Here is a 20,425-nt window from a genome sequence, read left to right on the forward strand (position 1 = left end):
TGGAGATTATGTGATATGTTTTGATTTTTCAACCAAGCAACTCTTAGCTTCTTTACATATTCTTTACACTCCCTTATAAAGTAAAATCCCCCTTTTAGCTCCTCTTTCTCTTTATTCTATCATATACAGCCAAGGAAGAAAATTGACATTTTTAACTCTGCCTAGAATTCTCCTTAGCTAGATCCACAGATTCATTACTGAACCATTAGGCTTATTCTCTATCTCCAAAGACTGTAGAGAACAGTTTGTCATCGCTTCAATACTACAAAACATCTTTCTAGCCTCTAATAGCAGGTTCCTCTCAACTCCTCTCAACTCACTGCCCAGTCTCAAAACCAATATCACAAATTTTAGGAGAGTGTTTTAGCAACCATCCAATTCTGGTACCATTTTACAAATCAATTGTCTATTGCTGACCTAAAGCAACAACAACAAAAAAAACACATTATTTCTTGCAATTCCTTGAGTTAGGTGGGTGGCTCCGCAATGTTATCCTGGGCTCTCTCATGCAGATTCATTCAGCTAGATGGTCTGTTGGGAGCTCAGCTTGACTGAGACATTTGTGATGGCTGCTTTCCTTTCCATGTGGTCTTTGATCTTCTGGAAGTCTAGAATGGTGGCAGCAATACTCCTTGAGGACAAGCCCCACTGTGTACATGTTTTTCTCATTCTCCTAAGCAAGTCACATAACCAAGAACATGTGGGAGGGCAACACCAACGATGTGAATGCTGAGAAATGTGATTCATTGGAGCCAATTAACCTAACAATGTGCCACTGAATATGTCATCTTTTAACAAATTAATATCAAAATTCTGGGAAATAGAAATCTTATAATAGGTGATACAAAATTAAATTTAAATTTTCTCAAAAACTAGGTACTGTTTCTTGGTATTACTTACTTCTACAAGGAAATCTTTTTTTTGCTGTCAAATTCAATATATATCCTGTCATAAAGTCTGACAAATCTGGTTTAAGATAACTAATCCTTGTTTAACATATGCTGTTTCCAATAGAATACCTTAAAATGGCAAACACATTTCAGTTTACTTTTTAGAATGTTTTTTTCTGTTTCCAAATTTCCTCCTCTAATATTGGTACTTACAAGCTCTGTTAAGAGTATCTAACATACCACTCAGGTGATCAGTGCACTTCGACTTTGTGCCCCGGATTATGTAAGAAGGAAGACAGAATTTGCAAAAATTCTTTTAATATATTTAATCCTCCTTTTCCTCTTCTGTAGAATGAGGATGATAAGAGTATCCATCTATCTCTTGGGGTTACTGTTAAAGTTAGTGCTTGCAAATGTTTAGCATAGTGCATAGTTCAGAGTAGATGCTCATTAAATGGAAATTATATTAAGAGTTAGCAGAAAGAGGCCTCATGTTTGGCCTAGTCCAGAAAGCAGCAGGCCTCCAGCCGAGGAGCCATGGCCACAGTCCAAGGCCAGGACCTGGGTTGGGGACTTCAAGGGTATGCGGTGGTGGAGGTGACGATGGTAAAGGCGGGAGCCCCACAGGGTCCTCAGATTGGGGAACTGTCTCTTGCATCACAAAGCCAGCAGGGACAGAATAGCTTGTGGTGCTGGTCCCCACCCACCACTTCAGAGACTTTGAGAGGAAACCAGAGTACCCATAGCTGGAGATGCCTGTCCGACCTCCCTACCCTGGTCCTATGAGAACCATGTGGCTTATCCACGATGGCTGTGGCATTGCCTATGCGATCATCACCTGGTTTCTGGTCCTCTATGCGGAGTTTGTGGTCCTCTTTTTCATGCTGATTCCATCCCGAGACTATGCATAGAGCACCATCAGTGGAATTGTGTTCAACCTGCTGACTTTCTTGGCCCTGGCCTCCCACTGCCAGGCCATGCTGACAGACACCGGAGCAGTGCCCAAATGAAATGCCACAAATAATTCATCCAGAGTTTACAGATGAAGCCCAGGCATGTGGTATACTCGTGTCCCAGTGCTGTAGCCTCAAGCCTGACCGAGCCTGCCGCTGCAGTGTTTGTAAGGGGTGCATTCGCAGGGTGGACCCCCACTGTCCCTGGGTCAACATCTGCATCGAAGAGAACAACCAGAAGTGCTTTGTCCTGTTTATCATGTGCACAGCTCTCATTTCCTTGCCTGCCCTCATCATGGTGGATTACACTTCCTGGATTGTTGTGAAGAAAATTGCTCAAATCTCCCGAAGCCTATGAACTGAACAGGGAAGGAATGGCAGATGCCTGTATCTCTCCTCATGAAAAAATGCAGCCCTTTTAAGTCAGTTTGACAGAGTGTAGCTCCTTCTTTCCACCCACCACAGTGGTCTTCCTCATCTCACTGTGCTTTGAGGGGCTGCTCGTCTTCATTTTCACATCAGTAATGTTTGGGACCCAGGTGCACTCCACTGCATGGAGGAAATGGCTGTAGGACAATTGAAAAAGGAAGAGAGAAGATGGGCTAAGAAACCAAAATGGATGAACATGACATTTATCATGAACAGACATCTGTCTGGCATGACTGTTTTTGGCCACCCCTTCTCTCTAGGCAGATGGAGACTTTTTGCCATGCCAGATCAAGGGAAGGCAAGCCCATACCAGTGTGAAGTCTGAAGGAGTCAGATCAGCGTGGCCACTTACACGCAAGCCACACCACAGCACTGCTGTCCCATCTGTTTCCATGAATGTTTAAATCGAAAAAGCAAAAAACCAACTACTCTTAAACCTTTTTTTTTAATGTCTCAAGTAAAATGGCACATCATTGCAGAGGAAAAAAATAAGTCCCCATATTTTATTTTTTGAATATCATCCTGTTGAAGTTTTGGGTGACAAAAGCTGCTCTTTCTTTTCCTTTTAAAATCACTTTTCTGGCCTCTGGTTTCCTCTCTGTGGCCTGTCTGGCATGACCAATGTAGAAGGTGCTGTCTCCCGTCTGTGCCCACTTCTACCAACTGAATGAAGCTTAATGCTGCATGTGGATGGAACAGTCTAGACACCTGGCAGGGGATGCATAGGAAAGCCAGGAGGGTCCTGACCTCCCACTGCCCGGGAGGCAGTGGCTGGCAGGCACCCCAGTGAGACTTAAAATTTCACCGAAGATGGATGCTTACCTTTTGAGGCCTGAAAAGGTCAGGGTCAGGGCTGGAGCTTTCAGAAGGGACCCTTGGCACAACCGCCTCATCCCAAAGGTGGACATGGTTTGCCTCCTAATTAGGAAATCAATTGCCTGCCCTGTACTTTACGGGCTTGGGGTATGAAGAATAATTTTTTTTTGGAGGTGGAGGGGAGATGAAACAGGTTTTATTTGTATTCTGAATCAGCTTTTATATTCCCTCTGATTATTTGGAAGAGTGTGAAGGAAAGACATTTTTCCAATTCAAAATGCCTTACACAGTCAAGAGAGGAAAAAAAAATTACATAATTTCAGGCAAGTTGTGTTCCTTTGTTACGTTTACTTCCTCTCTTACCACTTTATCTCCCTCTTTTCCCCAGCATGATGTCAGTTAAGCAGTGTTAATTCTGAGTGCAATAGGCACCAGTGCCCAACACATACAGCCCTACCAGCAACCTCTTTTCCTCATTCGATAAATCTCTAAAGTGGATTCACTTTCTGGTATTTAACACCCATAAATGTGTATGTGCTGGTGTGTTATCTGTATTTTAACCTTTGAGGCTGTTGTCCTGGTATGGAGCTGACCATGATGCTGGGGTGACATCATAGCTCTCAACCTTTCTAAGTTGACAGATGGCCATCCCTTTGGCTGGAATTGGCAGATACATCTAAGCCTATGGCACTGGACAGAATAGGTTTTCCATTTGGAAGGCACTTTCTGTGTGTCTCCTTTGAGGGAGGTGGTGATGGTTGGGAGGGGTGAGGAGGTAGGGAGTGCCCTCCAAGTACAAAAAGAACAAATCTGATTACTGACCAACTGGGAATTCTTACACATTGATTTGTTTTTTACGTGATTGCCACAACTCCCCGTTTTTAGCTTTTGCTGGGGGGTGGGTGGTGGATAAGGTTTATTCAATCCTGTCCTGAGTGGGGAGAAAGTTAATCTAGCCATGCGGTTTTTCAGAAAAGTAAGTGGAACAAGCTGCCTCTTTTCAGTTGTCAGTGCTTCCACATGTAAACAAAATGCAATAAAATTTTCCCAAAAAATAAAAGTTAGCATAAAGAGAATGTAATACTGACTGGTAAATACCAACTTTTAGTCTAGAGGAGAGTTGCAAGGGCTTTAGTTGGCTTCTTAGAAGCGGTAGCATTTGATTGAGGTCTTAAATGAACTCTGCAATATAAAGAACATGAAGAAGTCAAAGTCAAGATGTTGATTTTTGATTGAGTCAAGATATATGGTCCTAAATTGGATAGTTTCCTGACATTTGAAAATCTTTTACTATATATGAACTTTTGCTGTTGCGGCACTAATGGAAAATTCATGGATATAGTAGACATTTATCAATTTTCCTGGCCAGCATGAGTTCACATTTCTGCTATTATTGACATCATGTATTGCTTAAAGTACTATTTCTCTCTTGATCTAGTCTTTATTAGCATTGTCAGTCAAGGCTGAGGATGTTTTCCAAGCTTGGTCAACCTGAATGCCTGAGTCAATCTCTTTTTCTTCCCTCCTCTCTGCATGCATTCTCTCTCTCTCTCACTCTCTATTCATTTCTTCTCTTATTTCTTGTCTAAAATTTGATTTTGATTATAGTGAGAAAGAATAGATAATAGTTTGCTTGTTTTTGAACTTTACATAAGTTTAGGAGCAGCAGGAAAATTATTTTCACAAAGTCATAAATGAGTGGATTCTAATTAGGAAAGGACAGATTAAAGGCTTACATAGTACTGATAAATGTTCTGTTTATCTGAGCAGCTGTTATATGGTATTTGCTTCATAATAATTTCTTAAATTATATATTTATGACATGCCTATTTTGCATATATATTTCATGTCATCCTTTTAACATAGGATTGGAACTCCATTTGTTTTTTTCCCGATAACAGCATTTTGAAGAAACTATTCATCACTTTCTGTAATGTAGATCCTGGAGGAGTTCTCCAGAACCTTTTTGGTTTCTCTTCTAAGATCTGTCCTTCTGATTTCCTTAGGTTTGATCATCACATCTATTCTAGTTAATTTATCTTATGTGGTCTAATTTACTCTAAGTGAATTTCTGTTACTTGCAATCTAAAAACTCTAAGTGATTGAATGGATGAGAAAAACTGAATAAAATAATTTGTCTTAACAAACAGCAAATATTTTCCATTCCCAGAAGGGTTTTAAGTTGTGCAAGTCCCCATGAAATTCAGAAGGAGTCTGCTGAAAATTTTAATTTCTAAAACATTTTCTCTAACTTCCCTCACTACAGTGTGGAACTAATTACTTCCTCATCTACATCTTCAGAGAGCTTGAATTCTTTTAGGACTGTGGGCTGCATGAAGATATAGAGGAGAGATTATAATTTTTACAATCACAGATAGGAATGTACTTACATTATGTTATTTAATTACCTGTATTTTCTTCTTCCTAGATTGATGCGTCTTTGAGGGCAAAAAGCCTCAACTCATACTTATTTTTGAATATGTAAAAGGTATTTCAGTGTTTGGCACTACTAGCAGATCAATAAGTATATTTTAAATTGATTTGTTGAATTGATATCTTTCCCAGAGTTTCTTGTGAGAGATCAATAGATACTCAGGATGTTTGCTTTGTAAATATTTGTAGAAACAATTCAGTAATAGGTTTTGTAGCCACCCAAGAAATAGTTTATAGCTGACTGATATATTTTTAAATAGGGCAATTAAAATTAGGGGGGTTTGCATGGCTGAGGTTTCATAATTTATGCCCATATTCTCTTTTAGCACTTTCGTTTTTACTTCTGACATGGAATAAAAATTCAACAAGGATAGCTATGATAAACCAATATTACAGACTCCTTTACATAAGTTTGGAGCCGGTAGGTCAATATTAAGCACCTTAATATTGCATGGCAATAGGTTGCATGGCAAAGTACTGAGATCTGAAACTCTCAAACATTCTATCCTTGGCCAAATAGAGTTTTTTATTACCTATGTCAATGTTCTTATTAATATCCTAATTGCAGCTAACCTATAACCCTAGGGTTTCTAAGGAAATCTGTGTCTATGAAATTACTTTGGGCTTTGCTTTGTGAGGGTTGTTAGTAGATGACAAAGTAAGCTTTTCTTTCCTCTTATTATGTGTATCTACTTTGGTTGCCTAGTGCTCTTTAATGAGTTTGAAAGCAAAATAAAATATTTTTGAGGATCCCTTATGTTTTTCAGGTAGAATTCAATGTCTAATCATGCTTGTCCTAATTTAATTAACACAGTTAGAACTTTAAGTTAATGAGGTTAAACCCATGAGTTCAATTGCCAGTTACGATGGACTAGGCAGGAAATCTGGAAAAAAATCAATACTTTAAGACTAATAGCAAAACACCAGACTTAAAGAAAAATAACACTTAAGTTGGAATTTTATTTCTTCCATGAATTTTCATGTAATCTTGGGCGTGTTAATTAACCTTTTGAGGTTAGAGAGTAAAAATCAATTGGTATTGTCCCAGCACGGTGGCTCATGTCTGTAATCCCAGCACTTTCGGAGGCCCAGGTGGGAGGGTCACTGGACCCCAGGAGTTGAAGTCCAGTCTGGACAACAGAGCAAGACCCTGTCTTTTAAAAATCCTTTTTAAGTTTGGTGGGCATGGTGGCTTGTGCCTGTAGTCCCAGCTACTTGGGAGGCTGAGGTGGAAGGACTGCTTGAACACAGGCGGATGGAGCCTGCAGTGAACTGTGATCACGCCACTGCACTCCAGCCTGGGTGACAGAGCAAGAACCTGTCTCAAATAAATATTAAATTAAATTAAATTAAAAATAGGGTTACTGCATCTGAATTCTTGGATATGTTGAGAAAAATCAACTAATAATATGTATAAAATTAATTTTTAAACTACAAAAAATAATAAAATCATTTAGTGTAAGTTTTATTATCATTATTGGGACATAGATGGAATATTTGGATAGATTATCATAAAATGTGTCACTATTATTATAAAAATCTCTGCATAGTATAGTCTATCTGCCCATTTTATTCATGAATGATAAAACATTCCTAATTTAGTATAAAATTTACTGAGAACTTCCAGAATTTTGAATAAGCAATACTTCTAAATATAGTATCCTATGTATATTATTTATGATCAAGTAGAATACGGCAATCAAACAAGCTCAGAGCCTATTGTTGAATCTAGGCTTAGAGAAATGAATAACAAGTGAGTTTTGTGGCTTATAACTTTGGGCTTTGAGGAAAATATGTATACCAGCTTTTTAATATCTTGATGTTGATCCACCAACATATTTTATTATTTTTTGGAGGAATTTTAATGCAACAGTAAAGTACAAATAATATGACAAGTACATATATTCTAATTATGTATACACAGCTGCTATTATCAATTTTTGAAATTATTACAAGTCAAACACTACCTAGACCAAGAAATAGAACTGCTTGGGACCCCAGAAGCCCCTTTATAATTTCCATTCCATTCTAGATAGTTACAGGATAACTATGTAACTAGATAGTTACATAAAAGCGATGTAGTTTTTATGAGGAGGTATAGAAAGATTCCAAAACTTGCCATAATTGCTGCTGCCATCTTTCCAGATAGCTATTGTCATCTTCTCCAGTAGCCTTTATTTCCTTTCAAAATGAAGCATTGTAAATGTAGCCAATGTCTCATTTTTAATTTACATTTTTTGTTTCATTTCCCTTTCCCTTCTTCCCAGGAAAAACCATCATTTTCAATATTTTTAGTTGTAAAAGTACAGTTAGATAATGTAAAGTGTTGCTATACTTGAGCATTTTAAATTGTATATAATTGGTATATGATACATATGGTTCTGTATTTTGCTTTATTGACTTAAAAATTAGCTTTTGAGATCTAAATTCTCTTTTACAATGTTTAGTATTCCTTCAAATGAAGACATAAGATTTTCTTTGTCTATTCCCCTACTGCACCATGACAAACAATGCTGTGATTAATATTCTCATACTTGTCCTCTTGTGCACATACATAAGAATTTAATGTAAGTACTTAAAAATGGAACTGTTGGGTTTGCTTTATGCAATGGTCAATTAATAGTTGCTCCAGCATGACTGTACCAATTTATACTCTTATCAGCAGTTCAAAAGTGTCCGTTACCTTATATCCTCACCAAGTGATATTATTCAGCTTTCAAATTTTTGCCAAACTAGGGGATAAAACTTACAGTGTTAATTTTAAAATTTTCATTCCTCTGATTGCTCTTGAGACCAAAATTCTCTTTAAAAAGTCTTCTAGAATATCTATGTTTAAAGCAAGAGACAAAAGGATTTTGCTCATGGGACCAAAATTCTCTTTAAAAAATCCTCTAGGCCAGGCGTGGTGGCTCACACCTGTAGTCCCAGCACTTTGGGAGGCTGAGATGGGCGGATCACGAGGTCAGGAGATTGAGACCAGCCTGGCCAATATGGTGAAACTCTGTCTGATTAAAACTACAAAAATTAGCAGGACGTGGTGGCACATGCCTGTAATGCCAACTACTCAGGTGGCTGAGGCAGGAGAATCTCTTGAACCAGGGAGTCGGAGGTTGTGGTGAGCCAAGATGGCGCCACTGCACTCCAGCCTGGCCACAGAGTGAGTTTTCGTCTCAAAAAACAAACAAACAAACAAAAACCCACTATGCATATGTGTTTTGTGTACATATGCATAGTGTTTCTTAATTTGGTCACTCAGCATTCTGTTATTATCTATTCAAATTGCAATGGTATATGGTTCTGTTGCTTCTAAATTATGTACACAATATTCCAGGGAACGATTCCACCACATTTGCTTATAAATTAGCAGAGACGGAAACCAGGAATTTTTTTGCCGGTTCCCAGGTAGGTCAATTCTACAGTGATAATCCAATACTCCAATATTTGGACCATCCGGATCTGCTTCTATTGTTGAATTTTTCTCTTGATTAGGGGTGCCATTGTCTTGTCACTTTGCATTTCTAGTAAATTTTTATTGCATACTTAACATGGTATGTAAAAGAACGTCAGAGACTTTGGATGGTGTTTCTTCCTTCCAGGGGAAAGAGGGCTTATCTAGTTACTCTGTTTTTTTTGTTTGTTTGTTTTTGTTTTGCTTTGCTTCGTTTTTGTTTTTGTTTTTTTGAGACAGAGTCTCGCTCTGTCGCCCAGGCTGGAGCGCAGTGGCACGATCTTGGTTCACTGCAAACTCCGCCTCCCGGGTTCAAGCAATTCTCCTGTCTCAGCCTTCCGAGTAGCTGGGACTACAGTCACACCCCCCAACGCCTGGCTGATTTTTGTATTTTTAGTAGAGACAGGGTTTCACCATGTTGGTCAGGCTTGTCTCAAACTCCTGACCTCAGATGGTCCACTGCCTCAGTCTCCCAAAGTGCTGGGATTACAGGCGTGAGCCACTGCACCTGGCCTAGTTACTCTGTTTTTATGAGGAGATATTGAAATACTTAAAAATTTGCCATCATTGCTGCTTCCATCTTACCAGATAGCTATTATCATCTTGTCACCTTCTCCATTTGCCTTTTTTCTTTCTATTTATCTTTCTTTCTTTTCTGTTTATTCTATCTGTTAGCCAGACAGGATAAGGGGCTAGTCACTTTAATTCAAAAAGTGCTTTAATAGCAAAGACTTGGAACCAACCCAAATGTCCAACAATGATAGACTGGATTAAGAAAATGTGGCACATATACACCATGGAATACTATGCAGCCATAAAAAATGATGAGTTCATGTCCTTTGTAGGGACATGGATGAAATTGGAAACCACCATTCTCAGTAAACTATCGCAAGAACAAAAAACCAAGCACCGCATATTCTCACTCATAGGTGGGAATTGAACAATGAGATCACATGGACACAGGAAGGGGAATATCACACTCTGGGGACTGTTGTGGGGTGGGGGGAGGGGGGAGGGATAGCATTGGGAGATATACCTAATGCTAGATGACGAGTTAGTGGGTGCAGCGCACCAGCATGGCACATGTATACATATGTAACTAACCTGCACAATGTGCACATGTACCCTAAAACTTAAAGTATAATAAAAATAAATAAATAAATAAATAAATAAATAAATAAAAGAAAGTTAAAAAAAAAGTGCTTTAGATGAGTCAGAGCTGGGTTGTAGTTTAGAGAAACTCAGCGCATCTCTGGTTTGTAGAAAGCACCAAGAGACTGGTAAGACTCTGCCTCTACGGTTCTGAAAGACTGCAAGATTCAATTATTTTATTTACAGGTTTTGAAATCAGCCTGTTAGCCTCCTACTTCATATAGCATCAATATCTGCAAATATCTACAGGATACTAACTCAGTGTTGAAAATAGGGCCTCCCTCTTTAATAAGTTTTGTCTCCTAATTACCATGAAACTGTGAAAGATGTAATGATCTCTTTTAGAAGTTTCTGGTCCACGTTCCTAGTCTCCTTTAACATCCCAAACCCCTGCAAATACCCTGTGGGGAAAACAGACATATATCTGGGGTTCTTCTAGATTCTAATATATCATCCTAAGCCAAATAATGTCAAAAGCTTTGGTGATTTTTTTTCCCCTAATAAAGCTGCTCTGTCCTCAGTCTACATCCAGATTCACAAATGCCTTAGGGAAGAAAATGAGCTAATCTAAGAAAGGCATTTTCTTTGTTGCTTCTGCAGCAATCCGATTTTTTCCAAATATTTTTTAGAATTTATTTTTATTATTTCTGGTTATTGCAGCTGTGGTATTTACTTCTCATGGCCTTTCTTATAAGAAAACAGAAATCCCTTGCCATTTTTCCCAATGCAAATACACTCTCCCGTGTGTCATCAGCCTGTTTATTGGGTAGAAATTCTTAATTAGATTCATCAGAATTTTATCTTTTGGTTTATTGTAGTTTTGTTTAAGAAAACCATTTCTTCTACACATTTCAGGGTTTTTTTTTTTATTTTACATTAAGGTTTTTAACCAGAGTTCACCATTGTAAATGATATTATGAGTTCAGTTTTACTTTTCTTGATATAGTATTCCAGTTTGCCCAACATAATTATAAAATAGTCTATATTCACTCTATTGATTTCTAGGAATACTTTTATCCAATGCTAAATACCCATACATACATAGATCTATTCAAGGCTTTATATTTGGTTCCATTGATTTATTGATCTATACTTTTATTTCTACTATATGGTTTTAATACTACTGTTTCAGTTTGTGTCATATCTAGTCTCTTTTTTCCTACTTTTTTTCAGAATTTATCCTTGGATATTCATGAAGGTTTATACTTTCATAGAAATTTTAGAATAAACCTTATTCTAAAATAAAATAAAAAATTATTTTACAAGACAAGTAGAATTATGACTGGAGTAGTTGTATTAATTAATTTGGGGAAAATTCAATTTTTATAATAGTTATTTTTATCCAACACCACAGATTCTCTCCATTGACCTTCCTTTATACCCTTTAGAAAGATTTTAGTATTTTTTACATTGAGATTATCGCTACTTTTAGTGATTGTTACTATTACAATTCTTAGATTCTGTTACTACTAATAAAATGCTAGTTGTATTTTTTATTATATTTTGTAACTGGTTATTTTTGATGTAGAGGAATTCAATTCATCTTTTTTTTTTTTTTTTTTTTTTTTGAGACGGAGTCTCGCTCTGTCGCCCAGGCTGGAGTGCAGTGGCACGATCTCCGCTCACTGCAAGCTCCACCTCCCGTGTTCACGCCATTCTCCCGCCTCAGCCTCCCGAGTAGCTGGGACTACAGGCGCCCGCCACCACGCCTGGCTAATTTTTTTGTTTTTTTAGTAGAGACGGTGTTTCACTGTGTTAGTCAGGATGGTCTCGATTTCCCGACCTCGTGATCCACCTGCCTCGGCCTCCCAAAGTGCTGGGATTACAGGCGAGAGCCACCGTGCCTGGCCTTCAATTCATTTTTTAATATTTATTTTGATTTCAACAAACATGCAAAAATTTCTTATTTTTACTAATGGTGTTTCTATTTGTTCTGCTGATTTTTCTATGTATATGAAGTCCTTATACATCTTATTTATTTTAATATACATTTCAAACTCTGATAAATAATACAGGTGATAGTGGATACCCTTGCTAATTTTTAATCATACAGGGCTTTCATATACATCTTCTTAATTAAGTATACATTTTACTGTGCTTCTTGGAATTATAGTATTTTTCGAATTGAGGAGGTTCTCTTTTATTCCTAGTTTGCTGATTTTTTGTCCTAAATAAGTGTTGAACTTAGACAGTTGCTTTTTTGTGTGTCTATTGAGATAATGATATAATTTCTATCTTTTGAGTCTGTTAATATGCTGAATACTATTAATAAATCTTCTGATGTTGGTTCACAAACTGAGCATGATTTATTGTTTCTAAATGCATTTATTTTAGAATTCTTCCATCTGTATTTAGTGAAATAGTCCTAAAATTGCTTTTGTGTGTTGTCTTTATCTGGTTTTGGATAATTGCACTAGCTTCATTACATCATCTTGGAATTGTTTATCTTTCACTATATTCTGAAACAACTTTTATTAGATAGGAATTGGCTATCCATTGAATGATTCATAACATCAATAACAACAACAGCAAATATTTATTTGCATCTTTCTTCTACTGGGTTTATATATATAATATATATATTTATATAAATATGTAAATATATTATATAAAATATATTTATAAATATATTAAATTATATATTTATAAACATATTTATAAATATATAATATGGAAATATATAAATATTATATAAAATATAATATATTTATAAATATATTAAATTAGATATTTATAAATATATATAAATATATAATAAATAAATAAATATATAAAATATTTATTTGCATCTTTCTTCTACTGGGTTTATATATATATATGGTGTATATATATATATAAATTTGTTTCTTTCAACAATATACTATGGTAGGTACTATTATTATTCCCATTTTACCATTTAACAGATAAGAAAATTAAAGTACAAAAGGTTAAATAATTTACCTTTTGAGATTTTTAACCTGGGGTGTATGAACAAAGGTTTCCATGGATAGAATTAGGGTATCCAAAAATTTGAATCAGTTAAGGGCACATGTTTATTTCCACTAACTTGAAACTGAATTGTAGCAATTTTCCTAATTATAAATATAGTCAACAAACCACAGTAATATTAACAGTATCTGTTAACTTCTTTAACAATAAAATTTTGAGATATAGTTCAAAATAACATTGGTGCTGATCACCTTTTCAAAATTATGATAGATATCAGAGTTACTTATAGATCTTATTTACCATATTAATAATAAGCAAGATGTGCATTTATTTTTATTATATACTTAACATTTAATAACTATATTTCACTATAATTATTATCACACTACTGCATAAACTGAGGACTACTTACATTTATTTGATGCATATATGACATGCAGTTCATATGTTTCACCGTAAAACAGATTGAAATTACCAACATCAGATCAAGTTAATTATTAGCTATTTGAATGATAGCATGGGTATAGAACTCACTGGTAAATGATCAAAAACTAGGCTTTTGAATATTTTCATATGTTAAAAATTTCAGATATATTTAAATTCTATTTCTTCTTGAGCCAATTTTGGCATGATATCTTGCTAAAATTAATCAATGTAATCCAAATTTCCTAATTTGCATTTAAATAGCTATTTATAATTTTATTTCAATGCACTTTTACATCTCTGCTGTATCTGTGGTTATTCATCTTTTGGTCTTTTAAAATGTTTTACTTTGTTACTTTTTAAATTTTTGATGATGAAAATATATATATATTTAAGTTGTATATCTTAATGTTTCATATGCACTGTGAAATAATTACCACATTCCAAGTAACTGACATATTTATCACCTCTACAGTCACCATTTTTATACCCTTGGCAAATATCACTCCATTCCTCACTTCTCCGAGCCCCTAGCAACCACCATTTTACTCTCTGCTTCTATGAGTTTATCCATTCTTCTGTCTGATATTACTTATTTGATTATTTCTCTTTTCACTCGTCATCCTGTTGGAGATCTAACATGTTAATCTTTTCAAAGATCTTTAGGCTTTGTTAATTTTCTATGATTCTTTTCTACTTTATGTCTTTTTGTTTATTTCTTTCAGTCTCCTTGAGTCTAATGATTATCATCATTTTTATTTTCAACCATTTGTTGTCAGATAAGTTACTGTAGTTTTAACCCCCTATAATATTATATTAAGTAATGTGCTATGCACATTGCAATTCTAATTACACAATTAATTTCTCTGTAAATGCTGCCAAGGACAGGTCTCACTGCTGGGATTTGATTTTGATAGTCTTTTATAATAACAATGTTTGAATCTGGTCAGATATGAACACTTGAGTAAGCCTTTAAAATTTTTTTTAACTCAGGAATTGAAAGTCATGCAAATGAAGAACATGAAAACAATAATAAAAGTTATTAGATTTTTACCAAAATTTGTTAAGAATAGGTTTCTGGCTACAAGTCTCCTTTTGACTGAACCATCTGGCCTTAATGTCTGACTTCAGAGAGTTACATCATTGACAGGAAGAAACAGGAAATAAATTTGTGCAATATCTGTTTTCCTCCTTAGACAAATTTGTCTATTTGAATCCCATCTTTTACAGCTGTTTTTCTCTTTGTTTTCTAAACTTTAACCTTTCCTGGTTCTCATCATTTCTCTAACCTCAGCAACATTGTATGGTGACGCGAAGAACTCCCTGGACTTCTTGGTCTGTTTATTTGAGCATGAGTACCTAACCCCAGATATCATGACAGATGCATATACAATATTAGATTCACCCTAAGGTCAGCATATGATCAGCATGTATAAAGTATAGTATAGTACTATATAACTACACTACGTGATCAGAATGCATAATAGTAATGTACATGTTCACTTAAACTTTGTTCTGTTTTTCACTGTGCCAAAAACAATACAAAATTAAACAACAGACCTCTTAATAGTGTTGAAGAAACATTATTTTAGTGTAATTTTCATTTACTAGTTTAGTGCACTTCTTGTTCAGGCAAAGATATTGTCATATGCTTTGTAAATGTCCGTGTTTTTTATACATATTATCAGGCATAGAGTTGCAGATAAAGCTTTGGGTTTGAGAGATGGAGTTAACTTCAGAGCTGCATGTGCATGGCTATCCTGCACTCCTCTTCTACTCATGCTTAAAGATGCCATTTGAGGATGCTATTTTGCTTATACCTGCCTGGCTCTCTCCTTGTTTCTTTAAACTGAAGAGTATATAGCTTTTTTTTTCCTCTTTTTATAGTGCTTAGTGGTGTTTTCAAATATTTTCCCCAAATCATTTTGTGCATTACTCTTATTTGCCACCTAGATCATAAACTATGTGAAATCTTTACAATGCCCAGGAAAATGCTAGCCAAGAGTGGGTGCTTATACCTCCTTGTGGAGTAGTGAAGATGAATTCAAATAAAATAATCTTGGCTGGTATGATAGGAATACGTCAGAATTTCTGTTAGTAAGATTTACCAAACTTTGGACTGCCTGGAGACTTTTCAGTCATTGTATCATTATGAGCTGAGAATGCACTAAGAAAGCAAGAGGTCAGAGCTGAACAGCTGGCTGGCTTATCCCTCAAGGTATAATTGCACTACTCTGTAGCTCCTACATACAGACCTAGAGGAGCCTCTGCATAAACCCACCCAGCATACATGTCTTTTAATTTGTTTTTATAAAAGTTCCTTTTGAGTTTTACTTAGGTAGGGTAGTATTTTGGGGCACTAGTGCCAAAAGTATTTTTTTGCAGTAAAATTTTAAAAGCTACTTTTTGGATATTCTGTAATTCATGAAATAGAAAACAACCCAATTCTCTGGATGGAAAACAAAATTTTGGCAGGTAAAATGTGCCAAAATTAAAGAGTCAAGGCTTTTCCTTCAATTAGCATTCACATTCACCCATAAACTGCTTCTTTTTAAAAGATTATATTTCAATGGACAGATACAAAATGTATACATTTATTGGTACATGTTGTTTTGAAATATGTATATATTGTGGAATGGCTAAAAAGGGGTAATTAACATATTTATTACTTCACATACTTATCATTTTTGTGTTAAAAACACTTAAAATCTACTCTTAGCAGTTTACAAGAATACATTGTTATTAAACTATAGTCACTATGTTGCACAAAAGATCTAAACTGTGTTTAATAGTTTATTCATTCAGTAATCATGTATTTAGGGAGTTCTATTTCAGACACTAAGTTAGACATTGACGTCTTGGGCTTTATAGATTAAGGCAATAGCAGAGTTTATAAGGTAGGTACAACAGCCTAGACATAAGAAAAGAGAAGCAAAAATCAATGCATTGGAAAGAATTGGCTATGTTCTTTTTTTCTCATCCCCACATTTCACAAAATAAAGATTGAGGAAAATTGAGAAATTTAATTGAATCCTTCCTAGAATGATCAATCTTGAGCACTTCCAAGAAGATAAGCCATTATAGGTAATATATTTTCTTTTTTTATTTTATATTGCTTGCACTTAAAGAGGACTAGAGAAAGAAGTCCAATGCGCAAGTTTGCAGCAGGGGCTCGTTGATGCCACAGAAAGGGAAATGTGTCTTGATATTAATAGTGCTAGCTCCCAAATTAGTGCTTCCCTTGGGGAAGATATTGTGCTTAATCTAAAGAGTTCAATAGCCAAATAACTCAATGAGATTTTATCTCATATTAGTGGAAACATCAAAAGCAACCTCCAGGCTGGTGGAGCCAATCTTGGATTAAACCACAGAACCCAGAGTTCTTAAGACCTACTACCCTCTGTTATTGTAATGGACTTCTGTCCATTCTGAAAACCACTGTCCTGCAGAATCTCAGGTTGCTACTTCAGACACAAAGCCATAGACTTCAACATACATGTGGGTTTGGGGTAGAATGAAAACAGAGTGAAAAATTCTGCTGTGGCTAGAGGTGAGGTTTCCTAACAAAGGAAGGGGAAGATATGAGTATAGAAACTCCTAGAGAAAGGCTCATGGATAAGGAATCCTCAGACCTCAGGATAAAGAGGAGAGATTAAAATCCAGAAAATTTCTATAAAATAACTAACCAGCTCCTTAAAAGCTTTCAATTTGTGATTCTAAGAAGAGTAAAAATTAATAAGAACTTTTCCCTTTCTACTTATAACAGCCATGGGTATTACATCATATATTTAACATACATATACACTTGTGGCAGTAAACTTAATTGTCTTAGGAAAACTGAAGAGACTAGTTGACACCTCTAAGTGAAGTTCTGCTTTATCCCACCGCCTTCAGGAGAAGAAAATCATCATCCCATTTAGAGGACTTGGCATTTCTTTTGGTAAATGAGCAGTCAGCACTGACAGTGAGAGGAAAAGCACTGATGAAGCTGAGAAGTGATCTTCCTCAACCATTTACTTAATTCTTTCCTGGCAATGTGGCTGGCCTTTGAAATGGGGAGAGGGGGGCCGGGCGCGGTGGCTCACGCCTGTAATCCCAGCACTTTCGGAGGCCGAGGCGGGTGGATCACGAGGTCAGGAGATCGAGACCATCCTGGCTAAAACGGTGAAACCCCGTCTCTACTAAAGATACAAAAAATTAGCCGGGTGTGGTGGCGGGCGCCTGTAGTCCCAGCTGCTCGGGAGGCTGAGGCAGGAGAATGGCGTGAACCCGGGAGGCAGAGCTTGCAGTGAGCCGAGATTGCGCCACTGCACTCCAGCCTGGGCAACAGAGCGAGACTCCGTCTCAAAAAAATTAAAAATAAAAAAAATAAAAAAAAAAGAAATGGGGAGGGGGGGATATCTAGGCTATGAATGAAGAAAATTAATACATTATTATATCACATACTAGATAATTCAGAATCATTGATTAAGAAGGATTAATTATATAAATTGAGACAGTGGGAGATCTTCAAATAGTATTACAAAGGGCATGATTTTAATAAAGGAAATAGTCTTAAGAACACAGATGGTTAAGTACTGCCATAGGCAATTTTTTTTCTCTGCATGTCATTTAAAAATATAAACTTTTACCTGTGTGGAATGGTTTATGATTGAACATAAAAACTAGAAATGTGGTGGATAAGAAAACTTTTAAGGTTTTATTCTGCTGTGTAATCAGATTTTTGTTTTAGGAAGCACATTCTGGTGATAATAGAGTCAGGTGCGATAATAGCCCAGTAGCAAAATTATATATGGTGCTATATAAGTTATATACGGCATGATATAAATTAAAATTGTATATCTAAGGACCTAGTAGTGGGAATGGAGAGAATGAACATTTAGCAGGAAAAAGTGATACAATTTAGGAACAAATGGTATATAGGATGGCTCTCAAATTTCTGGCTTCAAAAGCTATATGGGTGATAGTTCCATAAAAAGAAACAAAATAAGGAGAGGCAGATTTTAAGAAGACAAATTCTATTTTGGACATACGAAGACTAAGGTGACTAATGACACATTCAAGAAGAAATGTCTAGTAGGTAATGAGTCCAATCGCCCCACATACCACAGAACTCCCTAGAACCACTTCTGCTTGCTTCCATGATATTAGGCAGCTCATCTGGTTGGGGAATATCATGAAGAAAGAAACTCCATGGGTTTTGATCTACTGGCTCTCCATTGTGAGATTCATTGATAGAGTGAATGACGGAGGGCAGATTAACCTGAACTTGCTTTCATTAGTTCCTCACCCCACAGGCTTTCCAGCTGCCTGATATTTCTCTGCTGACTCCACTATTACTATTGATATCTATGAGTGACAGGATATGCTTGTTTCAAGAGACCTTGAGGTATAAGCAAGAACAGAATTTACATACGCTGTCCCATCCTCTCCTTTTGCAAGTTGGTAAGGCCACTTTGCCAATAGGCTTTTTCCATTATTCTCACCACCCCTGACACCCTGCACACCTATGTACAGACACACACATACAGGTACAGTAGTTTGGGAGTCTTTTGTTTTATTCTTTTTTCATTGGTTTCCCAGGGGCTTTTCATTCTTTTAATGTTAGTTCCTCAGATCCACGTTTCTGCCTTACTTGTGCAGTTTCTCCAGGGCTGATTTTAGAGGAGTGCTAGCTGACCATCTTGTCAGGATCCAAGGGCATTATGAATCAGTAATGTCCATCTCATTTGTAATTCTTCTGAAATAACAGTCACTATGATCTTTTCTGAAGTTCAGCCTTCTCATTATCCTTAACCTTATGCAGTATTTACCCCTCAATGTTAACTTCTCAGCTCTAATTATGTACTGTCTTGGCATTCTAGAAATATCATCTATATTATAATAATACAGATAATATAATATTATATATAATATAGATAATATAGATAATATAATATTATATATAATATAGATAATATATTATAGATAATATAGATATTATATATAATATAGATAATATTATATATAAATAATATTTCTAAAAATATTCAATGCCAGAATTCTTGTTATCATTTGTTGCAAATCAATGACATTTAAATCAAAAGTCCCATATGGACCCAAATATTTCCATTTAAATGAAGAGAAAGGTCAGTTTCTTTCCCTAGTGATCTTTAGTAAGTTGACATTTAAATTGACACCGTGGATACATATTTATTTAAAATATCTTTTAAGATATATGTTTTTATTAGGTCCATTTCAATTTTAGAAGCTTTTCACAGAGTACATTGGGACATGCAGTGAAAAGAAGATTCCTAGAAGTCTGGTTTCTATCTATTTTTATCTGTAACGTTAATGAGAAAAACAATATAGAGGCTATATATTGCAAAATTATTTCTCCATTTTTTTCTGTAATATGACACAAAGACAATCTTTGCAATCCTCTCTTCCTTTTTATTCAAACAGCTACATTTTTGTCAATCTCAGCTCTATAAAATTGAACAGAATTGGGTTGCATTTCTGATGTATTCCTGACACTCCTGGGATGTTAGTATACCTCATTCTTACCTGTTAAACAAAAACCCTGGCTCTTCTTTTTTTTCCCCTAATTAGCCAGGCCAACTGTATTTTTTTTTTATTGCTACATAACAAGCCATCCCAAATACTTGTGATTTAATAATCATTTATCGTATCTCACAAGTCTAAGTGTCAGCTGAGTGTCTTTGCTAATCTGGCCACGATTTATCTTGGTTGAGCTTCTTCATGTATCCGTGGTAACCTGGATGTTCAACTGGAGCCACAGCAGTGACTGGACCATGTGCCATCATCATCTAACAAGCAACTCAGTCTTGTTTGCATGATGGAAGCAAGTTCTGAAGTAAAACCTTGGAAGCATGAATACTTCTTGGGGCTGTGACTCAGAATTGGTACATTTTCACTATTGGTCAAAGAAAATCACAAGGCCAGCTCAAATT

At 35.9% G+C, this 20,425-nt stretch overlaps 1 long non-coding RNA gene and 1 pseudogene across 1 annotated transcript in view; both read left to right on the forward strand.

Moving 5' to 3' along the window:
- LOC129533599 (uncharacterized) overlaps positions 1 to 20,425 on the forward strand; it is a 762,991-nt gene that overhangs the window by 521,927 nt on the left and 220,639 nt on the right. The gene's annotated exons all lie outside the window — the stretch shown is intronic.
- Positions 1,428 to 2,597, forward strand: LOC101140890 (palmitoyltransferase ZDHHC3-like; annotated as a pseudogene).

Source organism: Gorilla gorilla, chromosome 4 (genome assembly GCF_029281585.2).
Source record: "Gorilla gorilla gorilla isolate KB3781 chromosome 4, NHGRI_mGorGor1-v2.1_pri, whole genome shotgun sequence".
In the NCBI taxonomy this organism is placed as follows: Eukaryota; Metazoa; Chordata; class Mammalia; order Primates; family Hominidae; genus Gorilla; species Gorilla gorilla.